The 26,209-nt window shown below is 39.7% G+C and overlaps 1 pseudogene; it reads left to right on the forward strand.

Moving 5' to 3' along the window:
• The first annotated feature begins 582 nt into the window (after window positions 1-582).
• LOC147912954 (ankyrin repeat domain-containing protein 26-like) lies at window positions 583-25,151 on the forward strand (annotated as a pseudogene).
• Window positions 25,152-26,209: the final 1,058 nt, after the last annotated feature.

Below are 26,209 nucleotides of genomic sequence, written 5' to 3' on the forward strand. Positions count from 1 at the left end.
TGCTGAGGCCGCGTCCCACATACAGCAACTAGAAGGATGTGCAACTATGACATACAACTATCTACTGGGGCTTTGGGGGAAAAAAATAAATAAATTAAAAAAAAATTATTAAAAAAAAAAAGCACAAGTATACATTTTATGTATCTATATTAGAGATTTTTCATTAAAATTTTAAAAATAAAATGCGGGAGTTTGAAAAGATAAAATTTAGTTATTTGGGACAAATTCATTCTTGTGTAACACCTTATTTCTTGATTCATTGAGTTACTGGACAATTATTCACTGAGCACCTGCTGTATGTAATACACTGTTCTGGGTGCTGACAACACTGTAGTGAAAAAGTGAACAACTCCTGCCCTATTCATGGGGTTTCTATTCTAATTGGGCAGGAAAGTAAACAAATAGATGAGGAAGGTATTTCGTATATTCAAGGCACTAATCTTGTGGAGGAAACGAAAGAAAGGAACGGGGGACAGGAGCGCTGGATCAGAAGAGGTGCAATTTTACATGAGATGGCCAGAGAGGGCATTGCTGGAAAGGTGACATAGAATCAAAGATAAGAAAACTGTGAAGGAGCAAGCAATGCAGAGAATTAGAACTTTCCAAGCTGGGGCAAAGATCCGGAGGTGGGAGTGTGCCATGCGTGTTCCAGAAGAGCAGAGGCTGGAGTTGCTAAAGCAGAGTGAGCACGGTGTGCGAGGTGAGGTCAGGCAGGCAGCCAGGGGCCTGCTTTGTGTAGGGCCTTGAAAGCCCCTGGAAGGACTTGGGCTTTGACTCCAAGTGATCACGGAGGACACTGGAAGGGTTTTGAGCTGAGAAGTGACAAGTCTTAAAAGTACTGCTCTGGGGCCGGCCCAGTGGCGCAGCGGTTTGTGCACACGCTCCGCTTTGGTGGCCTAGGGTTCGCAGGTTTGGATCCCGGGCGCACACCGGTGCACCGCTTGTCAAGCCATGCTGTGGCTGAATCCCATATAAAGTAGAGGAAGATGGGCACAGATGTTAGCCCAGGGCCAATCTTCCTTCGCAAAAAGAGGAGGATTGGCATTGGATGTTAGCTCAGGGCTGATCTTGCTCAAAAAAAAAAAAAGTACTGCTCTGGCTGCCATATTGAGAACAGATTGTGGGAGGGTGCGGGGGGAAGCAAGCAGACTAAGTAGGAGACAGTTGCAATAATCCAGGCAAAAGATAAAGAGGCTTGGACCAGAATGCCAGCAGTGGAAGTGGTGAGCAGTACAAAATACTGGATATAGTTTGAAGGGCCAAGAGGATTTGCTGACGGATGGGGACTTGAGAGAGAGGCATAAAGGACAATCAAAGGTTTGGGGCCTGAGCATCTGGAAGGATGGACATACTCCAATAGGTTTCAGAGGGAAGACAGGAGTTCAGTTTGGGATGTGTCAAATTTGATAGTAGAAATATTGAAAAGGCACTTGAATATATGAGTGGGGAATTCAGAAAGAAGTCTGGCCTAAAAATGTAAATTTGTGAGTTTTCAGCATAAAAAATGGTATCTAAAGCCGTGAAACTGAATGATGGTAGTTGGGAAAGTCTTGGTCCAAATGAACTATAACAGCTCCAAGATAATGAAATGCATCCAGTCTGGAATAATTAGATAAAGAATTCTGGTCATAAGAACATCATTTTATTTATCCCAAACACTTGAAAAGTATCATATAGATAACTATATCATATAAATATAAAATCCCTTAAAATGTTTATTTGGGGGGCCAGCCTGGTGGCATAGTGGTTAGGTGTGTGCACTCCACCTTAGCGGCCCTGAGTTTGCAGGTTCAAATCCTGGGCGTGGACCCATGTACTGCTTATGAGGCCATGCTGTGGCAGCGTCCCACATATAAAGTAGGGGAAGATGGGCACGGATGTTAGCCCAGGGCCAAGCTTCCTCAGCAAAGAGAGGAGGATTGGCAACAGATGTTAGCTCAGGGCTAATCTTCCTCACCAAAAAAAGAAAAAAAGTTTATTTGGTCTTGTGATACACAGTTTGTCACATTTTTCTTTAGGCAGTGAAGCTGCTGAAGCCGGGGGCATGCTGGTTTATATTACACGCACCATCACATTGGAAAATGAAGAACAAGTTGCCTGGGCCCTCACGTTTCCTGACCTTCAGCTTCAGGCCCAGGTAAGAATACTTTTAGTTTTCTCTGTGTAATCTGATACATCACAGAACTTAAGTGCAGTGATAAACACAGGGTGTTATATGAAGAAATATGTTGAGTAAAACTTCTGAAACAAATACTGCAGTAAACAAGAATGTTTCTCTAATTAGATCCATTTTGACTGTCCATAGAGAATTCTGACTTCCTGACAAAGCTTGTCTCTTGTTCATTCCTTGCCATTAGGGTAAAATGCCACAGAGCTACAGGGTATTTTTGTTACATGTTTCTTTCACTTGCGGTTCTTGTTCAAGTTACTCAGAACTTTGTTTCCAAAAAAGCTTTTTTCCCTCCCAGTCCTATATTCTTCTGATATGGAAAATATTGAGCATTTTTTTCTCATGTCATATCGAAGCCCAAACAGGCTTTAATAACTGGCATATCAAAAGACTAGCCAGGGGCCGGCCCAGTGGTGCGAGCAGTTAAGTGCGCGCGCCCCGCTGCGGTGGCCCCGCGTTTGCCGGTTCGGATCCTGGGTGCGCACCGACACAATGCTTGCCGAGCCATGCTGTGACGGCGTCCCATATAGAGGAAGATGGGCACGCATGTTAGCTCAGGGCCAATCCTCCTCAGGAAAAAAGAGGAGGATTGGCATCAGATGTTAGCTCAGGGCTGATCTTCCTCACAAAAAAAAAAAAAAAAAGACTAGCCAAGGGGGAAAAATTGTTCAGGATTATCACTTCTTATGATTTCTTATATAAAATCTGTAACATTTAAAAGGCTTTCTTGTACTTTACCTAGTACTGTCTTTCTGTTATGGTTTTTATTAAAACTATACTTATGAGTAGGTTTTTAACCCATGATGTTTGAGATTAAGCTTAAATCTGTAATAAAGCTCACATTCATTCAGATACATTGAACATCTAACTTCAGTAACTTCCTGCACAGAATTCTAGTAGGTAATTGGAATGTATAAATAAAGGTGTTTCTAGACTCAGAAGTTCAGATAATTACACTGTAGCTGAAAGGAAGACTTCAGAGTTCACTCCAATTTAATGTGTGTGTATATACACATACACTCAATATATACCTAGAAGAGATGGAATTTTTTTTTCCCTACAGGTTAATAAATGACAGGTTTTCAGGCATATACCTAAGAAAATATATCTTCAGTAATATAGAAATATTTGTCTGTGAAATGATGACTTAAGTTAGGATTATGGATCTTTTGTAGTAGTGGCTTGCAAGTATTTACTCAAGGCCAGATGATTCTGTGTTCCTCTAAACTAACTGATGCAGCCTTATTTATCCCTAATATTTGTTCTAGTATATTTAAAAACAACAACAAGAGACAACTTTTATCATCCAATTGGTATAGGTCAGAGAGAGGCATCTTTACATGCCTAAGGAACTCTATCAGTTTTGAAGAGTCTGATAAATACAGCTGTATTTTAATCTGTTGCTGTTATTGATAATAATGTTCCACTTATTGAGTGCCCACTATGTGCCAGGCACGATACCACCTTATTTATTTAAGCCTTAGAAATGAGTATTTTAAATGAGTATTTTATCAATGTGGAGACAGGTAAAGTTACTTGCTTAACGTCACACAGCTGAAATATGGCAGAACTACAATTTGAATCCATGTGTTTCTAACTATGAAGCTCAGGCCTTTTGCAAAGCCACAGTACTTGATAAGCAAATAGGCCATAACAGGTACTCACTTATCAGGTGACCACGTATTACTGCTTTCCCACTTTACTACCCAGAAAAACAGCATGTACATTCCACGAAAATAAAAGGTATTTACTCATTTTTCTATTTTTGGAATTTATGGTAGTTACAACTCAATTTGTCTTTTAAATTGTACACAGGCACACTAATTATAGGATGTTTGTCCATACTTATTTGTTTTCTTGAAACAGGAACCACAGATTAAAGAAGAGGAATGATGGGCGCTGGCCTATTACTTGAACAATTGAAACAGCCACAGCGATTTGATCCATCTGTTGTGCCACTACAGGACCCTGACCCGGATTCCCTCAGAGATGCCAGAATAGAAGACATGATTTGGCTGGTAAATAAGAATTGTATAGGTTTTTTTATTGTAAATTTGTAAAATGCAAAAGCACATAGAAGGAGCCTTAGCAATAAAAATTCCAAACATTTGCTCTGTGGGGGTTTTCTTTAACCTAACCGTTGTCAGGCCAAGTGATTGATGGCATGGTTGTTAAAGAAACAGAAAAGGCTACCAGCTGTTTCACCAGGTCAGGGGACTCTACTTCACAGACGAAGTAGTCAGGGGGGTGTTATGAGATTATATTTTGTGTTTCTAAAGTGATCTTTTCTTTATGGAGTTAGCAGAGTATAAAGTAAAGGAGATGCCTATAGATGTCTGGAATTTTCATTTGGGTCTTGTGTTTTAATTTGTAAAGAATGCAAGACATTTTTATGTTAAAATCAGTGAATCTAACAAAAGGAATAAAATTAGCAATATTTAACTTGGCTATAAAAAATGTTTTCCATTCCTGAGTTCCTAAGTAGTAGTTCCTTAAGAACTCAGGGAATGGGAAGTATAACATTCGCCACGTGCCGTAACTGAGCCGAGTGCCTACCCGACTTTTTCTTCTTACCATCTGGTAAATCAACCCTCTTTCAGATCTGAGCCTGGACCTCTTCTAAATGATAGTCCACCTTCACTATGTTTACTTTCTTTTCATGATTTTAAACTAAAACTAAAATGAATATTATCTTCACTCTGCAGATTAAAAATATGAGCATATTCCACAATTTGGGTACCTTTTATCATTTATTGGAACACATATTATACAAGTCATTAGAGATGTGATTGGTGAGAAAGAGAAAACCAGCTTCTGACAGCTGGGAACTGGCCGGGCACTTACAGCTGGGCCTTGCTGTTCTCCTGTTGAACATAAACAACCTCACAGAACACCAACATCAGACAAAGCAACTGTGATGACGATAGATCAAGACAAGACCACTTCATAATCAAATCTGAAATCAGATAAAAACAAGACCACCACCCAAACCGCAAAAGTGACCAAACATCTCCCTATAGTGGCTGATATAAGTGGCAGCTTTTTAAGAAAATTACTTATAACCTTAGGCTTGCTTCATCCTACCTGCTGTCTAGATAAGGTGTATTAAAACACCCAAAACCCAGCCACAGTTTAAAGGTTGTCTCGTGTAGTATTAAATATATCTAACTGTTTTGTTAACTTTCATTCAAATGACCCAAAAATTCCTGAGCCTTGGGCATATAAAGTGGATAACTGGAAACAATTACCTCATAGTTTCTTTTTTTTCTCTCATAGGTTTCCATTGGGCATTTCTTCTAAGTATTTGTCATATTTATCAAGATTGCAAGGGCTCTTGGATCAGGTCAGATCTTTAGAAGGCCTCTTCTCTGAAGAAGCCTTTCTTGAACGCCCTTCCCTGAGGTTGGGTTAGGCATTTCTCTCTCTCTATGGACCCCTAGTGCTCAGATGTACAGACACAATGGGAAGATCACTAAGTAACATCAGTGACTGGCACTGCCCCTTAGAAAGATGCTCCACAAGTGTGAGCTGCTGCTGAATATTTAACATATTCTCAACTATGAGAATCATTCCTAAAATGGCAATTAATACCACTAATAATAAATAGTGCAGAAGCCAGCTCTGTTTTATACAAATGACTTTAAACCAAGCTGGCTGAACATTTCAGTGTAGCTGACAGTGAATGTTTGTTTAACAGGAATGCATAACAGACTACGTTAAAAATGTGGCATTGTCCTAAAGTACAATATGACTAAAACATCCTACATTTAGCAGGACCTTTTTGTAACAGTAACTTAAAGGAGCATTAGAGAAAGAGCATAGGAAAAACTGAAAGGGGTTTGATAAAAAAAAAAAAAAACCATAGAACTATTAAGAAAATTTCCAGCATTTTCTAGGTTGACTACAAAAATCATGATTCTACAACTGAGCAGGTTACGATGAAGCCTTTGCTGTGTGAAAAGACTATAATTTTACATTCCACAAGTCAGTAAATATCCCATTGTCTTTGGGATTATTTCTTCATTTACAAATTTAGTACACAGTTTACACATATGCCCGCTGTACAGTTGTCACGTATAGTCGCTCTTTCATCAAATCTTGCAAAATAGTTTTTTAAGGAATACTCTGATTTGGATTAACATGTTTCACAGTAAAGTGAGAAACTAATAATCCAGGTACAAAATTTAAAAAATGGAATCCGTTAGCAGGACTCCTTGAAAGGGATTAATGGTAGCAGCAAGTAAGATAAATACCAGCTAAACTTCAAGAATATTCCAAAGTTATTAATTGGAATGAAATTTCACGTAGGAAAGGATGGGGCTGGTGATCAGCAACATCTTACTGTGATGGAAAGTTTATCAGAAATATTTTATAAAAGTAACTTTAATTGAAATACGGTTTCCCAATGATGTGAATATTTTATATCAAAAATATATACATTATGACTACTGTTTTTTGGGGGGGTTTTTTTGCGCAGGAAGATTCGCTCTGAGCTAACAGTTGTTGCCAATCTTCCTCTTTTCCGCGCCTGGGAACCGAACCCGGGGCGCCGAAGCGGAGCGCGCCGAACTTCACCACCAGGCCACCGGGGCCGGCCATCTGACTACTACAATTACCAGCCTATGACTACTGTTTCTATATTCAATAAATACATTTATGGCAACAGAACAGAGCTAATGAACAAACAGATGGAGTCTGAGGGAAATGTTTCCTATGTTAGCTGATAAAACACTATATATGTAACATTTTTAAAACTTTTTGAGTTCAGGTATCATTAGGTGCTTTCCGCTTGGCTTCGCTAAAATCTAAAAATTCGTGGTTTGGATCCTGGGCCACCAAATGCCTCCTCCCAGACTCCCCATTTCCCCCCACATCACGTCTCCCCTGCACCCTCTCCCGGCCTAAAGTGCTCAGTTTCCACCCGACCCCCGGACACAGCCCTCCTCCGCGTCTCAGAACGGCGGTGTCCACGGAGAGCCCTGCCTCCGGCTGTCCCCTCGGTGCCCAGGCCCTCTGGCTCGGATTCGAGCCGTCGCGCAGCCCCGTCCTCCTCACCCCGGTTACAGACGAGGCTCCACAGATTAGCGAAGACCAGCCCCATCGTGAGCACCTGGCGGCGCGGGTCCCTCGGCAGCAGGTGCCCCTGGGCCAGGACCCCCGCGGCGCTGGCTGCGGGGAACCGAGGAGAAGCCCGCTGAGGCCGCGCGGCGGGGGCACTGGCTGCCCGAGAAGCCTCCACCGGCCGCTCAGCTGCCCGTCACACAGCGCCGCGCGAGGCCCCACCGAGGGGTCCCTCGTTCGAGCCTCTCACTCCCCTCGGTCTGAACGCACCTACACACCAGAGCCCCCACCAGCCCCACGCCCCGCCTCCGCCGCGCCTCCGCCGCGCCTCCGCCCCGCCTCCGCCCCGCCTCCGCCCCAGCACCACCCATCGCCGGAAGAACGGCACCTGCGTCGGCGCGCTTACGTCACCCACGCCTCCGGCGGGGCGTTTCCTCCGGCTTCACTTCCGGTGGGCGGGCTCCAAGCTCCCGTTGTGTAGGAGGTTGGGGTGTGCCTGGAGTTGGGGGACTCCCCTCGTTGAGCGCTTTTTCTCGTCTGTGTTCAGAGGCGTTTGGCGGCTTCGCGTTCTCGAGTCTCTGCGCGCTGGCAGGTGCCTCCCCGGCCTCTAACCCTGGGGCCGTCGGCACTTGCTCTAACCGAGCAGCCGCCCTTTGCTGCCCGTGAGCAGTGTTTCTCTCACAGCTGACGTCTTCCTGTCACAGTTTTAATACAGAGTTTTGATGCACAGTATATGTTTAACTTTTTACGAAACCCCAATCCTGACAATAACAGGATTCTTTTCTGTTTTTACTTTAGAAAACACACTACTTAGTTTCAATTTTTATCTTCTTCTAGGTTACAGTTCCTCAGTCATCTCATCCATGCCTTCCAGTCACCAAAACACGCGTCTCTTTCTGTCAGTGCATCGGTTTCTGAAAGCCAACGTGGAGATGTGCTTCCTGAGCCTGAGGCTCCCAGCAATGGGGTCATAGCTTTTCCCCTGGCTGTGTGAGAAAGCCTCTTTGATTCAGTACATTGTAGACGTGTGAAATATCTTTCTGTGTTTAGGCATTTGGAACAAGGTGATTTCTGTCTTCAGTTTAATCTCCTTTATAATTAAAGATGTCTAATTCCAGCTAGAAAAGTTACTTTGTTTTATTCTTTAACATTTAATCTATAAAAATTTTCATGTGGCAGTATATTTGGTATTCAATTTTGGATTACTACTCCTGTGATGCCACTTAGATGCTCTTTTGTGTTCCTCCAGCAGTAGCAGTGAACCCACAGTTAACTGACCAAAACTGCCTCCCAAGTCTCAGGGAAGATAGACCAGGAAGAAGTTATCGTCTCCTGCCTCATAGGAGCTGTCACTGTAATTGAACGATTAGCGCAGAGGAACCTGAGAGTGAAATGTCTGAGCTATGAAACTGTGCTTTCAGCGTTCAGAGAATTATAAAATCAGTGTTGCCTAGAGTAAAGAGAATTCCCTACCTAGGATCCTTTGTGTTCAGATGCTTCATTAATAACATCGTTGCTTGTAGCTCAGAAGACATTTTTCATAGAAAACTTTATAATCTGTAGTTAACTTTCTCAAAAGCCTCTTCAGCCCATAAATAGCTTATGTGCTTAGTCCTGATATCAGGGGCTTTGGCAAAGGACAGTGGAGTTGGAAAAGAGTTCACTTTGGGGGGTTGTGGGGTCAGTCTTAGGATAAAATTTTAATTAGATGAAAAGTTTGTCTCTGTCCTTTTCATACTTTCCATTTATACTGTCTGCCCCGTTCCTATTGCCTCTTTCTGTAGGCAATCCATTGTCTTTCTACTGTTGTTACACTCTTCTCCCAAATTATAGTCCAAGAGAGCTTTCCTCATGAAAATACTACATGCATCAAAATTGCTACATGCAGCAAAATTATGTTCATTTTAGAAATTTTGGGATATGTTATGTAAGGGGAAAAAATAAAATTTACCTGTGATTCTATTCCCCAGGGATAATGCTGTTAACTTTTTTTTTTTTTTTTTTTGGTGAGAAAGATTGGCCCTGAGCTAACATCTGTTGCCAATCTTCCTCTTTTTGCTTGAGGAAGATTGTCATTGAGCTAACGTCTGTGCCGGTCTTCCTCTACTTTTTATGTGGGATGCCACCACAACATGGCTTGATGAGCAGTGTGTAGGCCCATGCCCAGGATCTGAAGCCTAAAGCCTGGGCCACCGAAAGGGAATGTGAACTTAACCACTACGCAACGGGGCCAGCCCCCAATGCTGTTACCTTTTTGTGTTTATATTTCATGTCTCTTTTTTTTCTCTTGTGCTTTTATGTTTTACAATAATTGGATCATGCTATATATGCTGATTTAGTTTCTGCTTTTTTCATTTAATAGTCTTATGAACTTATGTCTTACATTTTCTATATTTCTAAGGACTTCAAAGTGTTCATTGTATGATGTCCCGTTATTGGACATTATTTCCAATTTTTTGTTGCTATAAACAGCACCATTTTTACTCTCTGTGTTGCTAAATCTTTGTTTCGTCAAGTGAAATTGCTAGGTCAGTAGTGAAGGACATTTTTGGGGCTTGAAAAGTAGCTCAACTCTAGAAGCCAGTGTTGAGCTTGAGACTAATGGTCTCAAATACAGAACTGGTGTTCTTAACTTCTGATATACCCTCATTACTTGTCTTCACTGAGTGCTCGTTATTGCTTCACAAACATTTCATTCTCCCTGAGCATCCTACCTGTCTCTACTCTCACCTCCTTTGTTGTGTGGTGACTTTGCTTTCATAAAGTCTTGCTCATCCAAATCTTCACTCCACAATGCAAGCAAAAATCCCTCCTTTAACTTCTTTCAAGCTACTGACTTCTTTTCCCTTTGCTTTCAGACTTCTTGGAAAAGTACTTTGAACTTATAACTGTAGTTGCAAAACTTTTATTTACACTACATCCCATCATAGTTTGGCTATACAGACTTATTTTGCTATATTTTGTTGACTTCCTTAGTACTAAATATAAGCCTTTTTAAAAATCCACATCTTTTTCAGCTTTTCCTTAGCGTTTAATCTTGCTGAACATCCACTACTTTCAAAATACTCTTTTTTTTTTTTTTTTGTGAGGAAGATCAGCCCTGTGCTAACATCTGCCCATCCTCCTCTTTTTTTGCTGAGGAAGACTGGCCCTGGCCTAACATCCATGCCCATCTTCCTCCACTTTATATGGGACGCCGCCACAGCATGGCTTGCCAAGCGGTGCGTCGGTGCGTGCCCGGGATCCGAACCAGCGAACGCTGGGCCGCCGCAGCGGAGCGTGGGCACTTAACCGCTTGCACCACCGGGCCAGCCCCAAAATACTCTCTTAAACTGCTTCAAGGATGATGATTGTTTTCTCTTTCTGTTTTGCTGGCCCTTTTTATTGCCAACCTCTTAAATATTGGGTGTACTGTGTATTTATCCTTACTCTAATTTTCATTATGCACAGTCTCCCAGGTTATGTTACCCATTATCATGTCTTCACGTAACATCTCTATATATTTATATTCTGATAACTCTCAAATATATCTCTAACCTAAAGTTTCTCTAAAGTTTTAAAGTAATTTATCTAGTGGCTTGTTAAAATACCCCTGTGGTAGGCTCCAGGGACCTCAAAATTAAGACGTCCACAACTGAGCTCCTCCCCCACATTCCAGTGTGTTTGATCTTCCAGTGGTTTCAGCCCCTCTTTACCAGTCTGGGTCCAAACAGGAGAGAGAAACCACATAGTCATTTCAACAGTGAAAGTTTAGTATATAAAATCAGTATAATTTTCTAGTTTAATATTTTAAAAACCCTATTTTTACAGGGAATTGGAATAACTAGGGACTGGCTAGTAATAAGTAAAGAAACCTTTAAAATTCATCTAAGACTAGCAGATGTCAGGAGCAGCTAATCCTCCTAGTACTGAAATAGAGCATCCCAGGACGAGTTCTCCACCCCCAGGCTGAGGTCCTGACCTTGTTGGTGAGGGCATGGCCTTGGCTCACTGAATGGCAGAGAAGTCACTGGTGCCACGCCAGCTGAACTTGATGGAAATCTAGGGTACCAGGGAAAGCTGTTCATGGGGATGTGTCTTCCTGGAAAAACTGCTACAGAGCTGCCCAGTGAAGGAGTGGTGCCACAGGAAGCTGCTGGGTACTGCTGGCCACTGTGCACGGCAGGAGCCAGGCTTTGGAGAAGCTGCACACGTGGCAGGAGCCAGATGCTGGAGAAACCCTGGGTGCTGCAGACAGGAGCCTGCTGAGTGAGCACACTAGAACCAGGAGCAAAACCTCTTTCCCCGCAGTGTCTCTCGGGCGCCCTCTACTGACGAAGCTTAACATCGTGCCCGCTGGCAAAGGAAGACTATTATAAAGGGCCCACATCCATGTTCATAGGAACAAGAGGGATGAAGAGGAGCTAAGAGACAATTGATAACCAGCACATCTATCAGAACCCTGCTCCCTCTCCATCTCTCTACTCTACTGGCTTCTTCAAGTGTCTGTTATCTATGATTTGTCATTTCCATCCTTCTTAGTCAGGGCTTAGGTCAGGCTCATATCATTTTTCTCTTCTTCCATCAGCCTTCTCTCATCCGGTTTATCTTCTTTATCTCATATTTTCTTTCTGTAAAACAAAACTAATCATATTACCTGTAGAATTAAATTCAAACAAGGCTCTTCACAATTTGGCCATAGCCCATCTTTCTAGTCCCTTCTTCCGTCACTAAACTTTTTAGTACATCTCAAACATTCCAGGCCCTTCGATGACTTTTTGTGTGCCCTCTTCCCCAAGCCTTCCCCCAGCATTTTGCTAATTAGCTGTTACTTCAATGAAGCCTCATTCTACTTAGGAAATTGGTTGCCCTGTGTTCTGTGTTCTCTCACCACTTGTTTTTATGTCTCTGTAATAGCAGTTACCATGTTGTATGACAATTACTATGCTTTTATGTGCCTTATTTCTCTGTATGTTCCTAGGACCTGATACCCAATCAGTAAGGAGAATAATTTTCTTTCTTAGTTAAGAATTTGCATTTCCCTTTTGAAGTCTATGTATTGTAAATAGACTTTTCGGTTTTTCATTTTAAAAATAACTTTTGAAAAGTAGCTCTTGAATACTATAGTCCTTTTGTTTCCATTATAATAATACGCCTTAAACTGTATAGTTTTTAGAAGTTTAAAAAGCACTTTTAGGGGAAGGGGGGAGGGAGGAGGGTGAAAGGGATAATTCGGTACATGTGTGTGGTGATGGGTTGTGAAGGAAGTAAATTATATTAAAAATTTAAAAGTTACTACCTTAGAGACAGGCACCTCCACGCCCTAAGGATTCCTGGTATAGGAGGGAACGTTTATCAATCCTGACTGACTCTATTCATGAAAGACCCACCCTAAACTGTTCGGGGAAGAATTGAGAACAAGAGAGTGCTCCAGAGGGATAAGTTGGGGAGGGTCGGGGTGGAGGGGGTCCAGATGGGGACGCTGTGTGTAACCTGATACGCTTCGCCATAGCAATTCGCGCCATAAAATGTAACTGTTTAAATGTTTTAAATTAGCCAATCATGTAAGACCGTACAACCTTTTTCCCGCTTTATGCTTCAATCCTATAAAAGAGCTTGCCCTTTAAGGTTCGGGGTCGACTCCTCTGTCTCCTGCGAGAGACACGTGTCGGCCCGGAGCTCCGCTTAATAAAACTCTTACCTCTTGCGTTTGCATCAAGCTCGGTCTTCTGTGTCTGTGGGTCCGCGCCTTCCCGAGACTGGAGTTGGGGTTTCCTTTTTGGGATCCTACAGTTGTAATTAGTATTTTGGTGGTGAACATGATGTAATCTATGCAGAAATAGAAGTACAATGATGTACACCTGAAATTTTTACAATGTCATAAACCAATGTTACTGCAATAAACAAAAAATTTAAAAAAAAAAAAGCACTTTTAAGTATTTTATTTCATCATGCCTTTAACTTTCTTACTGCGTATGTTAGGATAAGTAGATGAGCAAGGCGTGATCTCTTCTGTTAACTCATTCTATCTCGTTGTGAAATAGGCAGGGCATATTTCCTAGTCACTTTACTAATGAGGAGATGGATTCTAAGAATATGAATGACTTCTCACAAAGCTAGTAAATGAGAGACCCTGAATGTCAATCCAGAGCTGTGTAATCCCTGGATCTAACTTTACATCCATTGTAAGAAGTTGATACATTACTCATTCTGTTTATTTTTGCTCTCCTTACTTGAAGTTTTAGCTGTTTGGGGCTTGTAATTGTTACTGGTCTTTAGTGTATTCCTATCAGTTCATGTGAACAGGAAGATAACTCACCCCTACCCAATTTTAGTATGTTTAGACCTGTTACAAGGTGAGTGCCTCTTCTTGCCTGGTTTTCGCACATTTTGACTTTGTTCAATTTCCCTTCTAATTTATTAGAAGTTAGATGTGGGTAATTATAGAACCTCTCAGTTCAAAGAAGGATCTCAGCAGTGAGGCCCGAGGAGTGAGATGTCCTGCGGTCACAGATCACACCCTTTCTTTGTCAAATGGGCTTTTGTTCATGGGCATTAGGGGCTGAAGGAAGCTTTAAAGCTCCACGGACTGGTGATACCATTGGCAATATGATTTTTTAACCTTTGTCAAACCTCCTGTGACTGACGTCGGTAAAACTAGAACTATAAAAATATTTGCACCAACTTATTTTTTAAATGTTAAAGAAAAAGGAAATCAATGCATTTGTTAGATTTTTGAAATCCACATTGTTTCAAGTGATGAGTACTCTTTAAATACCTTGATAATACTTCAGTAGCCTGTACTGAAGGTTAAGGGACCTTGAATTATCTGAATTAAAAATTAGACAGATGGATCCAACTTCCTGGATTTTGTAAAGGCAAAAACATTTCTTCCCACTGGCATACATCTCATGTCTCTGCTCAATCCTTCTTTGAAAATAAATATGGTAAGTTAATATATTTTTTGTTCCAATTAAAATAAGCCATTTTAATACTATTAATAATTCTAATAGGTACCGTTGACTAACATTTACTATGTGCCAGGTTCTTTCCTGAGTTGTTTTCTTTTTTTTTTTTGGTAACTTTTCTTATTGGAAAAATTTTAGATTTACAGAAAAGTTGTAAAGGTAGTACAAAGAGTTCCTATATACTCTTCATCTGGCTTCTCCTACTGCTGACTACTTACAGAACCATGGTACATTTATCAAAACTAAGAATTAACATTGGTACAATACTTTAAACTATAGACTTTATTTAGATTTTACAAAATAAAATCTAATTTCACCAAATACTAGTTTTTCCACTAGGGTCCATTTTCTGTTCCAGGATCTAATACAGCATACTACATAGCATTTAGAATAGTCAGTGTTGGGCCGGCCCCGTGGCTTAGTGGTTAAGTGCGCGCGCTCCGCTGCTGGCGGCCCGGGTTCGGATCCCGGGCACGCACTGACGCACCGCTTCTCCGGCCATGCTGAGGCCGCGTCCCACATACAGCAACTAGAAGGATGTGCAGCTATGACATACAACTATCTGCTGGGGTTTTGGGGGAAAAAATAAATAAATTATAAAAATAAAATAAAATAGAATAGTCAGTGTTGTGGGTTTCTTTTTTTTTTTAATTTTAGGTGACAAACGTTCATTAGATTCCAAGTAAAATACTAATCTCTGAGAATACATTGAAGAAACAGTTGTCCGGGGAAGAGGGAGAATCCCCCTCTGCCCTTTTCCTTAAGGTTCTTATGGCTGGCCAAATAATTAACAAGACAGGTTAGCAGGAGAAAATAATACCAACTTTAATAACATGTATACATGGGAGAAAGCAGGGACGCTGCGTTTCTCAACACAATAGCAGAAATTCTCGTCTTAAATACCATGTTCAGCCAACGACAAAGGAGGATGTTGGGGGTGGGGAGAGTCAGTTACAGGAGATTACCACTAAAGCACAGTAAACAAGAGTAAGGTTATTATGCAGATTTAAGGCCTCACCTTCTACATTGATAAGCCTCTAGAAATGAGGCCATTCCCCCCTCTTCCCAAAACAGAGAGGGAGATACCTTTACAAATGGAGATTTCCCTTATAAAAGTAAATGTTTGTCTGGCAACTCCTTGCAGGGCCATCCAGAGAATGTGGCCAGAGAGACAGAACTTCCGATAAGATGGGCTTGTTGGTGCCTTTCCTATTGTAACATTTATCCTACATTATCTTTACAGCCATCATGATAGATCTGTTCCAGGAAGGAGCCACCATGTCAAATATTTTAGGCAGTTAGTGGGGGAGGTCAAATGTCCCTCAGAGAAAACAATCAAGGTAAAGGGATGTATTTTAGGATGGCCAAATCTTGATCTCCCACACAGTCATGGTCCCTTGTTTTATAGAATGTCTGTATATTTTCTTATTTGAGTTTTGTGATGATCTGTATTACAATAAGTGGGCAATTTGTTTGAAAGGGATGTCAGCTTCATGAGTTTCTTTTGGGATGATACTTAAACAAGGAATGTTAGAGGATTATCAGAATACTTGTTTTGTATTGATGGAAGAAGAGATTTTTCAAATCACTGTAAGCTGTAAAAGCCCAGGAACAAGAGAGCAAGTTTGAGTAGTTTTGTGACGTAGGTTTGATTTGAAGCTGTACTTGTATAAACTTAATTCATTTACTAATTCTTCAGTCTTCTTTTTTCTTTATTTCATATAAGGGCTGTAGGATAAAAAAAGAAATCAAGATTGAGAAAAAAGTTTTTGAGCTTGGACTAAAAATCTGCTTCTATTTTATGATTTTTTATGCTATACTACCTCCTTCCTGAGAGGAGCCCTGAGGCTTGGTGGTTAAGAGTAGACTAGGATCAAACGCTATCCTGCCACTGAGTGACTATGGTATTTACTTTATTTCTCTAAATTGCTATTTTCTCTCAGGAAGTGTGAGGAACAACTCCTTATCTCACTTTGGAGGATCAAATGAAATAATCTAAGTAAAGTACTTGGTCCATAGTAAGTATTCAAGAGAGTAAAATTTTTGTTACTATCGTTGTTATTATAGTATTATTATTACTGTTGCTCTTCTAGTCTGCACATTTGCCTTTCCTTTTAACGTTGTTCTTGCTGCCAGCTGATTTCTTGGCTTAGGCAGGCAGAGTATTAGGAAGGGGTTTCTTGACTTGACTGTGAGGGTGCTTAGAAAAATCCCTGAATCCTGCTGGGATACAGGGATAGATGAGAACCAGTTTCTGTAGTTGCTGCCTACCTTTTCCCTGGGGTCGTGGATGTAACATAGGATGGGGCCCATTAGTCAAGAGCAGGAGTTAGGAAGGATCACCAAAGTATTCATGGCTCACAGCTGTGGAAGGAACTTTGTGCCCAAAACTATGGAAGCTTTAAGAGAGAAAGATAACAGGACCTGTGGTTTGCAGTGTTTTATCACATTATTCATTAGAGTTTTTGAAATTGTCTCCAGGAAATAGAAATTCTTTATTTCTTTATGCTCTTAACCAAAAGTAACTGTAGCTAAACATATATCTTTTACCTCTTGATTTGAACTTCATTTCATAGTCAGCTATATTCGTATATCAAATAAAAGAGATAATCTAAGGGGCAAGTGATAGACAGTAAAGTGATGAAGAACTGTAATTAGATTAGCAGTGCTTTTAGATACTTATATAAGCAGAGTCATATATGGACAAATAAAAGGCAAAACTTGGATTTTGGTTTTTGTAATATAACAGTTAATCCTTTCTGGTCTTGCTCTTATGATTTATTAGGTGCATCCAGAGCAGTGCTCAGCCTATGGCTAATTATTCCCCACTACCAAGGCATGACCTTTCTGACTATTCTAGTCATTGTCCTGTGAATTATGAGTCTTTCCAGCCTGGCTAATGGGAATAGCCACCATTCCTGGTGCTGTGTGAGCACCAGGCACTATTTCCTCTACCCTTTTCAGATGGTCTTTCCCCCTGGTCCCTGGTGGTTTCCTCACCTGTGTGCACTGTGCACTACTCTGCTGAACACCCAGGGGGCCCTCTGCAGATCTCCAGGGTTCCTTCTCTGTTCCGCTCTCTACTGCCCAGTGTTCTGTCCTGTGATCTCTATTGGCCTTGGTCTCACCAGACTCTCAGCTTCATCACCTCAGCTCAGGGAGTCTGGTGGGCTCCACCTCAGTCCCTTCTCCCTGTGTTGTGGCCTGGCCATTCTCTCAAGGCAGTGAGCTGGGTGTTGGTTAGGCTAACTTCATCTGTTTTCAGGGATCATTCTCCTTCATGCCTGAAGTCCTTTGTCTTCAAAATCACTTTTTAATGTATTTTGTCTGGTTTGTTTTTTGCTTGTTTCAGGTAGGAAGGTAAATCAGAACCTGTCACTCCATCTTGGCTAGAAGCAGATTGCAGTAGAAGCTCAGCACATGCTGTAGGCTGTCTAGAATGCTCTTCTTCCTCCTGTGCTGAATTGCTTCCTGCTCATCCTTCATTTCTCAGTGTAGCCATCTCTTCCTCAGGGATGTGTTCCCTGGGCCCAGTCTAGACCAAGTTCTGTTATGTGATCATTAAACTCTGTTTTCTTATAGTATCTATCTGAATTTATAATTAATGTTTTATTTGTCTCTCTCTTCCACTAGACTTTAAGCTAAACAAGAGTCAAGGATCTTATCTATTTTGTCTGTACAGCTACAGCTTAGTATAATGTCTTCTGGGTTGTAGGTACTCAATGTATATTTATTCAATGTATGAATGAGGGAATGTGAAAATACACAGTCCTTTACACACAAAAAAATACCTGTATTTTATTTCTGTTTTTTTTCCTCCCTGCTGCAGATTCTGTTAGCCTATTGAAGATCTATGATGCAGTTCTTTCATATGGAAGATTAACAGAACTTAAAAAAAAATCACCATGAATTACTTAAAGGAAAAATTTTTTAAATGGAAAATAAAGTTAGTGGACTACAAAAGGAGCTGTCAGAAACAAAAGAAATGAAATCTCAGAGCATCAAAAAGTGGAATGGGAACGAGAAGTCTGCATTTTGAGGTATTGACCATATTGATTTTAAAGAAATATTTGAACTTTTACTTTTATACTACAGTAAATGTAGGAGAAGTTTTGTAATTGCTAAATTACAATCCCTTCTGGGATTTTATACGGGAGAAAACTTCTTTAGTATTGTGGCGTATGAAATTCTTGTAAGTAATATAGCAAGTTCTTAACAGTGACTACTTCTAATAATTTAATTCATATCCTTCCAAATCATCATTTTAATGACCATATAGAAGTCCACCATTTAGAAACCTCATTATTTATTTAACAAATTAAATTTCAATTGTTTTTCATTTTTCTGTATTGTAATTAATGCTGCAAGGAATATCTTTTATGTAAATCTGTTTCCACATTTCTGATTATTTACTTTTAATAAATTCTTCAGTATAGTATTATTTGGTTAAAGTGTAAGAACTTTTAAAAAAGGTCTTTGATCCATATTTCTAATTGCTCTCAAGAAAGTTTATATTAATTTACATTCCCACCAGAATGTGAAATGACCGTTTTTCTCAAGACAGAAAAATTTAAAAATTAATGCCATTTTATTCTTCACCTGGGGGCCGGCCCGGTGGCGCAAGTGGTTAAGTGCACGCGCTCCACTGCGGCGGCCCGGGGTTCACCGGTTCGGATCCTGGGCGCACAGGGATGCACCGCTTGTCAGGCCATGCTGTGGCGGCGTTCCGTATAAAGTGAAGGAAGATGGGCATGGATGTTAGCCCAGGGCCAGTCTTCCTCAGCAAAAAATGAGTAGGAGGATTGGCAGATGTTAGCTCAGGGCCGATCTTCCTCACAAAATAAATAAATATTCTTCAGCTATGCATGGAATAAAAGGTAAAATGGAAAGTGATTACTGATTAGTTTATTCAAAATCTCTCTCACACATGGATAAAAATAATTCAAAGGTCCATGCTGAAAACACATATTACTCTTTATTATTTACTTAATTAGTATGGATCCTGTCTTGTTCCAAAAGGGATTTTAAAATGATTTATAAAGTAGATAATAATCAACAAGTTGAAAGTCTTGCAAAGAAGGAACAGAAAGTGCAGGGCCCCGGATAGCGGCCTCTCTGGCCTCGTCTTGGGTGACCGGCGCCTGCAGACGCCTCTGACGCTGTGACCATGTGTCGGGGGAGCTGTAGCGTGTGTGAAGCTGGGATTTTCTTTCTAGTGAACTCATGAGCTTGTTTGTAAACAAAAAGTTCTCTTTTTAATTAGTAACTAAATGATCTGTCCTAATGGAGGAGTAATTATGACTCTGTGGAAAAAAGGGGAATTTTCAACTCTAACTTTCCTGAATAATTTCAAAATTTCTTTCATGCAATATTTACCAGAGTCACTATTGTCTAAAACTAAGCAGCAGAAGGTTTTTTCATTGCCACCTTTCAATATATATATCTTGTGGAAGAGACTGAAGTGAGAAATTAAGAACATGAGACCTAGAAAGGAAAAAAATGGGGGAACATGGAAATTTCATTAGCATAATAAACCAACATGTGTAGAACTAGATCATAAAATTAACTTTTTATTTTCTAACAAAACAGATTTTAAGATAAGCATATTTAACTGCAGATTTACCTTAAAACAAGAAGAAGGGAAGGGAAGAGATACTGATAAGTTATACGAAAAAATTAGGGAACAGTTAAGAAGAAAAGAAGAGCAATATAGTAAAGAAGTTGAAATGAAACAACAACTTGAACTCGCTCCTAGAACACTAGACATGGAATTGAGGACTGGAAGAAATAATTTGAATCATGTAAATTAATCTTTGGTAAAAATTTCATACTTCTAACATTATTTCATCAATATTATTTATAATATCCCTTTGATTTAGTATATATTATTTGGGTTTAAAACCAACTAAAAATGTTATCTCACCCTAAATATGAACTATGACATTTATAGCTAAAATTATTAATTTTTTGCAATTCTTGGCATCCAATAGATGCTCTATATGTGTTTTCTGAATGGAAGAATGGAATATAAATTGAGCTTAATCATTAACATAAATATTAATTTTGGCTTTGTTACATTAAAATACAGGCTAACTTGCCTTGAGACTGTGATGGAACTAGTTGAATGTTTTGTAAAGAGATTTTATTTTACAATACTATATCTACCTGTATTTTTACTCTATGACAAATTTAGCTGTCATTTAAATTAAAATTTGAGTTATTCGTGCAGAGTAAAGATCGTTGTGCTTATTAAAAAGGCTACTTCCTTTTAACGTTTTTTTTTTTTTTTTTTTTTTCCCCTAAAGCCCCAAGCGACAGTTGTAAGTCATAGTTGCACATTCTTCCAGCCGCTGTATGTGGGACGCGGCCATGAGGCCCGAGAAGCAGTGCGTCGGTGTGCGCCCGGATCCGAACCCCGGCAGCCCGCATCGGAGCGCACGCACTTAACCGCTAAGCCACGGGGCCGGCCCTTAAGGGTTTTTTTTAAGGCTCTGCTCTTTAAGCTTTTGACTTTTTTAGTGGTATGAGACCAAACACTTAATGAAATGTGTCTCTAGGTTGTAGAAGAGCGAAACGACACTCAGAGGCACCTCGCTCGAGAACAGAATGCCGGGATATTACCGGATGGAATTCGGACCAATTACCTTTGCAAACAAAAGAGGATAGAAATGGCTATAAGAAAATGAATACTGAGGTATTTTCTTTAATCATTTTCAAATATGTTTGTGTGTGTATTTGTGTGTGTATATATTTAAAAAACCAACACCTGGGGCCAGCCTGGTAGTGTAGTGGTTAAATTCACGTGCTCCACTTCGGCAGCCCAGGGTTCAAGGGTTCCGATCCAGGGCGCGGACTTACACACTGCTCATCAAGACATGCTGTGGTGGCATCCCACATACAAACAGAGGGAGATTGGCAGGGATGTTAGCTCAGGACCAATCCTCCTTAAGCAAAAAGAGGAAGATTGGCAACAGATGTTAGCTCAGGGCCAGTCTTCCTCACCAATAAAAACAAAAAACAAATCATGGAAAGTATAGAGGATTTTTAAAGCATATATATGTTGGGGGCAGGGGGCATTTTTGATCCATTCAATAAAGTAATATTCTTAATTCAAATCCATTTGTCTGTAACAGTCAAGCGATATTAACGATGGCCTCATCCAAAGAAGAGGCTTTTAATATGTTCCACGGGAATTAATGAGCTTTCTATAATTTCAAAACTATTGCTATTAAGATACTCCAGTTTTGGGCAGTGATTTCACCCCCTTGATGTATTAATGCAGAGGTTCATTTATCACTCCCACTGACAGTAAGGAGGAAGAGTGTAGCCAGTTCAGAGACCATATTTTAGATGTCATTCTCCTCCTTTGGAGAAAAGTAACAATTTGTTCCAAGTACTATTCTATTTCAGTATAAGGAGATTTTCAAAACAATGATATGCTATAATATATACTTAGTGATAATTTATTGATAAATATTTTATTTCTTGTAAAATAGTTAACTGTATTTTTCCCCTATTTCACATTTATTGCTATTTTAAACATGATGAAGAGGAAATAAAAGTGATTGCAGCAGCGAGTAATCTCATGATTTCTAAGAGCTCTATCAATTTGACCTTATGTACCATAGTGTTCTGAAATATAAGGCTTCTTTTATATGTATGTATTTCCACTAGAGAGTAGCTGTGGTTGGCACAAGAGCACTAGCAGTAGAGTCCGAAGCCTGGGGAAATTGGGCATCTTGCTCATATTGTTAATCTCTCCGTGCCAGAACGGTGACAACTCAGTGAGTTCACTGATGGATGTAGAAATGCTTGGTATAATGTCCAAATTTATCAGTTGTCAGTAGCTGTAGTTTTTATGACTGACTATAAAAATGTTAGAAAAGTAGAATATCTATAGAATATTCTCAAGAGAAAAGAATTTTAGGAAATTTAATCTGTCCATATGTATGCAGAACTCAGGCTTTTACGGTGGGGTAGCCGTATAGGTTAGATATCAGACTGTAAACTCAATTTTTAATGTCGTCAGATTTATGAATCTTTTATGTCTTCTGGGTTTCTTGTAATTCAGAGAAATCCCTTTCCCATTCTGAGATTCTTAAAAATTCTCTCATGGTTTCCTTTTTACTTTCATGGGTTCATTGTCTTCAATTAAATTTTTGAACTTTTGGGAATTTATGCTTATATAACATTTGAGGTTTGGACCCAACTTTTTTTTTTCCAGTGAGACATCCACTTACTGCAACCTTTTTATTGTATAAACATATAGGTCTATTCTTTAATTTCGGAGGAAATCATGATTTGCCATTTTATTGAATGCTAGCTACAAGTCTCCTTTGTTTTACTTAGGTTTCTGATAGTCGTGAGAAAGAAAAAGATCTGTTGCATGAAAACCACATGTTGCAGGATGAAATTGCCATGCTAAGACTGGAAATAGACACAGGAAGAAACCAGAACCAGGAAAAGGAAGAGAAATATTATGAGGAAATTGCAAATGCAAAAGAAAAGAATGATGATCTTCAAAAGACAATAAAACTGAATGAGGAAACATTAACAAAAACAATATTCCAATATAGTGGACAGCTTAATGTTCTGACAGCTGAGAATATGGTGTAAACTCTAAAGTGGAGAATGAAAAACAAAACAAAGAAAGACTGGAGACAGAAGTTGAATTATACTGTTACCTCACAAAATTGGGGTTCTCTTCCCCAATGCATGTAAACAGCCAATTAATTACAGCATCAGCCTTTGGAAAAAGAGATCAGCTTTATTCTGTGACTTTGATCTGCAGGAAGAACAGGGGATGTGTCCCCTCAAATCTGTCTCCCCAATTCAGGATTTGGGGCAAAATCTAAGAAGTTAAGGAGAACAGGCTGGCACACAGAAAACTGGCGGGGCAGGTTTTGATTGGTAGGTTTCAAGCATTTGTGGTAAGGTTTTAAACATTTATGACAGCGTTCTAAACATTTTTAGTGAGGTGGGGAAAGAATTTTAACACTGGATCTTCCTGAATGAGGGACCCCCTCGCTTCTGATAAGAGTCTGACTTTCAACTTCCAGTCGTGTCTCGGTCCTTGGGTTCCGTGGGAAGGAGTCATTTCAGGTTATTTCAGATTAAGATTTCTTCTTTTGTGCATGCTCTGGCTACATGACTTTGCAGATTTTCTGAAAGGCAATTCTTTTTTTTTTTTATATATATAAATTTTTTGTTTATTGCAGTAACATTGGTTTATAACATTGTAAAAATTTCAGGTGTACATCATTGTACTTCAATTTCTGCATGGACTACATCATGTTCACCACCAAAATACCAATTACAACCCATCACCACACATGTACTGAATTATCCCATTCACCCTCCTCCCTCCCCCCTTCCCCTCTGGTAACCACCAATCCAATCTCTGTCCCTATGTGTTTCTTTATTGTTGTTATTATCTACTACTTAATGAAGGAAATCATACGGTATTTGACCTTCTCCCTCTGACTTATTTCACTTTGCATTATACCCTCAATGTCCATCCATGTTGTCACAAATGCCTGGATTTCATTGTTTCTTATGGCTGAAAAGTATTCCATTGTGTATATATACCACAGCTTCTTTATCCATTCATCCCTTGATGGGCACTTAGTGTGCTTCCAAGTCTTAGTTATCGTGAATAAGGCTGCAATGAACACAGGGGTGCATGTACCTTTGCAAATTGGTGTTTTCAAGTTCTTTGGATAAATACCCAACAGTGGAATAGCTGGATCATATGGTAGTTCTATCCTTGATTTTTTGAGGAATCTCCATACTGTTTTCCATAGTGGCTGCACCAGTTTGCACTCCCACCAGCAGTGTATGAGAGTTCCCTTCTCTCCACATCCTCTCCAACACATGTTGTTTCCTGTCTTGTTAATTATAGCCATTCTGACGGGCGTGAGGTGATATCTGATTGTAGTTTTGATTTGCATTTCCCTGATAGTTAGTGATTTTGAACATCTTTTCATGTGCCCGTTGGCCATCTGTATATCTTCTTTGGAGAAATGTCTGTTCAGGTCTTTTGCCCATTTTTTAATTGGGTTGGTAGTTTTTTTGTTGTTGAGATGCATGAGTTCTTTATATATTTTGGAGATTAAGCCCTTATCAGATGTATGGTTTGCAAATATCTTCTCCCAATTGTTAGGTTGTCTTTTCGTTTTGTTGATGGTTTCCTTTGCTGTGCAGAAGCTTTCTAGTTTGAAAGGCAATTCTTAATCACTCTGTTGGTAAGAGATGGGGTCAGTTGAACCGGTTCTGGAGGGCCCACAGTTATAATACCCTTCTATACTGGCTACTGCTATCCATGATCATGATCAAAGTCAGACATCAAACAAAGACCTAGAATTTGCTTTCTAGAGAGCAAGAGATGAATGGTTTCGTTTAAAAGACAAAATGAATTCTGTTGTATCTAACCTAAAAGATGATAATAAGATTCTTTCTCAACAAATTTCTAAAGCTGAAAGTTAAGTCGATAGCCTAGAAATTGAGCTCCATCACACAAAAGATGCTCTTGGAGAGAAGACTTTGGTTTTAGAAGGTGTACAAAGAGACCTAAGCCAAACACAGTGTCAAAAGAAGGAAATTGAACACATGTATGAAAGTGAAAAAGGTAAACTGAATAAATACATCAGAAAGCAGGAATCCTTAGAGGAGAGATTCTCTCAACCACAAAGTGAAAATACATTGCTTCGACATCAACTGGATGATGCTCTCAACAAAGCTGATAGTAAAGAAAAGACAGTAATTAATATCCAAGACTCGCTTCAGGATGTTGTCAAAAGACTTCAAGCCAAAAGTGAAAAACAAGTTCTCATGCAGGAGATTATGGAGGAATGTAATCACTTAAAAGAAAGAATGTATCAGTATGAAAATGAGAAAGCAGAAAGAGAAGTAAGTATCCAGAAAGATCAGTATTTTTCAAACTTCTTGAAAGAAAATTCAAAGTAATATTTGATTGTGGCTAAAAGTAGAATCTAGCTGAATATAAAAAATATATAGACTATAAATCAGCTTAAAAGCATACCTTGTATCCAGCAAATAAAAATTAGACTAGAGAAGTGCTTTACTTTGAGTAAAGACATTGTGTCACCTATGAAAATTTGAGGTTAACTTATAAATTAATAGATATAGATTGATATTAATAATTTAGTCTTACACTGCTAAAATAATCATTTTAATCTGTATGTCTCCACATTTTAATACCACAATGAAGCAGATAAATGAAATACTCACACCTGAAATGAGTATTTTTTGTTTTTTGTTTTTTGGTGAGGAAGATTGGCCCTGAGCTAACATCTGTGCCAGTCCTCCTCCACTTTATATGTGGTACGCCATCACAGCATGGCTTGATGTGTGTGTAGGTCTGTGCCCAGGATCCGAACCCGCAAACCCCCGGCTGCCAAAGCAGAGGCACAAACCCATCCACTACGCCACCGGGCTGACCCCCCTGAAATGAGCATTTTGAAATTAAGATTCAGTTAAGTGGATTACCTTTATGGTTAATTCCACATTTCCCAGATGAACAAAAGTGTAGATGCTCTATCTCAGTACTTTTCCTTCAGTAGCTTTTTATACATTTTTAGTTGACATAATTTTATTTTTATTCATGTCAATTTGAATTAAGTTCGGAAACAGTCTCAAGTCATGGATTCTTATGACCTCTCAGCTCCTTAAAGACTTCTACTTTTCATTAAATCATAATTTGGGACAAATGTGATAAGTTTTAGCAAAACTGTATTTGATTTAATCTTCCCACTGCTATTTATAGTTTACTTTGAACATTTTCACAAATAATTTGTTCATAATTCTCATTTAAGACTCATTTACTATCATTTGGACATTAGTTTGTCCAATACAAAGAGAATCGTAGTGCTCTGTGATTTATTAATTTGACGTTGGATCTCCATTTTCAGACTAATGAGGGGTGGCAGGATTCATGTGTGGCAGGAATGGAATGGGTAGGGAAGAGAGTTGTAGGCACTGAGGTCTGGGAGGGTCATGGAGGCCAGGTTAC

This window comes from Ceratotherium simum, chromosome 32, assembly GCF_057802395.1.
Source record: "Ceratotherium simum simum isolate JZ-2026a chromosome 32, ASM5780239v1, whole genome shotgun sequence".
NCBI lineage: Eukaryota > Metazoa > Chordata > Mammalia > Perissodactyla > Rhinocerotidae > Ceratotherium > Ceratotherium simum.